Below are 3,074 nucleotides of genomic sequence, written 5' to 3' on the forward strand. Positions count from 1 at the left end.
AGATTAATAATGCATCTAGTGATTTGAGACATTCTGGATCAATTTGGTGGGAGTTTTTACGTCCCTCGGATAAACCTAAAACTTTGAATGATATGAAAATTCTTACAAGAGAAACTTTTGTTAGTCCACCTTATGTATTGAATTCTTTTGATGGGGTGCATCATCTAGTGGGTGAGACTGTTGTTATGCCTTTTGCTTTGACTAACCTTTTGCAGGATAATATACAAAACTGAGAGGATGATATTACAGAAAATGATGTGCTCGTAGCCTCATGATCTGAAAGTTCAGAATCATCATTTTGTAATGCACCTATTACTCGTGCTAAATATGTAAGCAAAGATAATGCCCATGGTGCTACACTCACGAACGGTGAGACTTCTCTTGATGTGTTACACTTTTCCACCAATCATGCTATTAAAGAGCAACTGGGATCTTTTCTTGATTTATCTTTGTCAACAAGATGACTTGCTTGATATTTCTTGTGATAAAGACGAATCGTGTGATAATGTTTCTATTAAACATGTTCTAAAACCACACACTTGTGCTCAAAGGGTGATTGTGTGGCAGCTCGTGATTGGTCACCTTGGATCAAAGAGTGTACTTCTCCTCCATTTTTGGTCAAATCCTGCATTCAAAAATTCCTCCAAGGACATATGAAATTTGACGATTTTATTAGCATTGTGGGTGTAAGAAATGCGAGTTCATCTATTATTATGACCAAATTGATGCGCGAATTTGATCCGTAGCGAGCGTCAACAGCTGGTCACCATGTGGCTGTAAAAAAATCTTCCCTGGTAACACTGCTAAAGCAATCCACGTGTCTTCTTCATGTTGTTACTGCTCAAGCAATCCACGTGTCTTCTTCATGTTGGTTGCAAACTTCTGGACAGTGGCATGTGTTAGTAGTGGATAAGGTTCCAAAGATGAAACCCATCACTCCTGTTCAATGGTTACAATTTTGATCTGCTTTGTATACATCTTTTTACTTCGTTTGCAAGTTTAGAGATGCCATCAACAATTCAGCAAAGAGAAATTGCTCCCTTCTACAAGGGGCTTGATGTGATCCAACAAGCTCAGTACAGGGAAAACAGCTACATTCTATTCTGGAATTTTGCAGTAGCTTGCCTCAACAGCGCACGGAGACAAAGTGTGCTTCCACTTCCAAATCGAAATCGGATTTGCAGTCACTAAATCGAACTCAGCCCAGTCCAAATCGAATCCCTAGCCTGCCACCTCAACTTAATATTTTCAAATAAAATCTCAAACAGCTTGATTTCCGCGCGCACACATTTAGAACTTGTGCAGATTTTGACCTAAACATAATACCTAGTACACATAAAATCCCTTCCGCTAATTAACCAGTCTGGACTCGCTGAATACATCCTCTCGCGTCTGGACTCGCTGAATTCATCCTCTCGCGTTGCAGTTTTGATCTCAATAGTTTTATGACTTCAACTTCTCCCATACAGTTCTTTCGCAGGTCAAATAGGCGCACGGGTGCACTGCAAGGCAACAATTCACGGTAAAGTAAAACGCTGAACTGGGAAGGAGGGCAAGAATGATTGTACATCTACTAATCGTGTCTCTGAGACGCCACTCTCCGCTATTTTCTTACGCTTTTTACAGGCGCAATAACACCATTGTAACTAGACCAACAAACTTTCGAGCAGCCCCAAATCCCAGAATGACCATGCAACCAGGTGCACCAGTGTTAGACACAGATTGCATTTGGTATGCAGTGAATCCCATTATGTGGCAGAAGCAGCTATCTGGATAGCATTATATATGTACTGGACTGGCGCAGCTTTGTGTCATGGTTCCTTGAGCAGTGAAGATGCTCCAGTCTTGCAGCCTTCAAGCGTACAACATAGCTGTTCCTTGATGGAGTTCACAAGACCTGAGGTCTCATTTGGCTCGATGGAGCGCCTTCTAAAGCTCTGTTTTTCAAAAAAGAAAAAAGGAGGGCGAGTATACATACAAGTTAAGACAAGTTTCTTCCTGCTGTTCACCAAAATTTAAGAAGATATTATGTCAACCTAAATACAGAAACGCGAAACAAGAAAAAATATCGTTACCTCAGTAGGCCATAACTTATCACCAGATCTACGTGGAATTATGTGAAAATGCGTCTGCATTATAACAGCAAACATGACCACATATAATCCAAAGTAACTGTACTGGTTTTGTATTAATTTCTTTTTGAAGGTTCATATGCTTAGCTATCACTTCGACTTAAATAAAAAAGCTACATACTTCCTGATGATGAAAAATTACTTGTCCAGCAGCAGCTCCATTATTGACTAAGATAGCAAGATACAAGTAGTAGCTAACATCAGACAAAGATAACGAAAGGGATAATTGAATATATGTGTAAGAAATCCAGAGCAGATGGTTTATTGCACAACTGCTTTCAAAGTGAACCAAAAGTACAAGTAATGTGTTTGTTGATGACTTCATCGATACAGATACATGTTGTCTTATGGTTGGTTCTTTGGTGCAAGTGCAACAAAGATGAATGTAGTACAAAAGCACATCCGAAATAAATTACTGAAGAGCAATAACTGTATAAAAAAAACTAAAGAGTAAAATACACTAGCCATCCTTAGAATTGTCTTGTGTCATATAGGTCCCTAAATGCTTAAAATGCATAATTAACTCCCTAAACTTGTTAAGTGCGCCACTCAAGGTCCAAAACAACCTAATTAGCACAAATTTCATTATATGGCACATATACAGAGGACTTTAACATGTAATATAAATGATATCTTCAATAAATCTAAACATGCAGTTGAGCATGGGTACATGACAAGCTGGACACTAGAGTGTCATGTATATAATTACTTTCTGATTAGTGTGATTTGGAACTCAAATAACACGCTTAGCAAGTTTAGGGACCTAGATGTGCACTTTAGGAGTTTAAGGACCTAGATGACACCGCAATACAAGTTTAAGAACCGCCAGAGCATTTTACACCTTCACAATTATAATAGGAAAACATAGTACTGTATAAATACCCTGTGCCACCCATATAATCCGCATAAGCTAAACTAACATAAGCCCTGGCGCCGGCATTG

General features: G+C 39.0%; 1 long non-coding RNA gene across 1 annotated transcript; it reads right to left on the minus strand.

The window, feature by feature from the left end:
- Positions 1 to 1,426: 1,426 nt before the first annotated feature.
- On the minus strand, positions 1,427 to 2,303 carry LOC120644281. The gene is made up of 3 exons (XR_005663566.1): positions 2,254 to 2,303; positions 2,076 to 2,129; positions 1,427 to 1,937 (listed from the first exon to the last, which is right to left on the minus strand). It is a non-coding gene; the product is annotated as an uncharacterized LOC120644281 (long non-coding RNA).
- Positions 2,304 to 3,074: the final 771 nt, after the last annotated feature.

The sequence above is a fragment of the Panicum virgatum genome, chromosome 8K (assembly GCF_016808335.1).
Source record: "Panicum virgatum strain AP13 chromosome 8K, P.virgatum_v5, whole genome shotgun sequence".
Classification (NCBI taxonomy): domain Eukaryota; kingdom Viridiplantae; phylum Streptophyta; class Magnoliopsida; order Poales; family Poaceae; genus Panicum; species Panicum virgatum.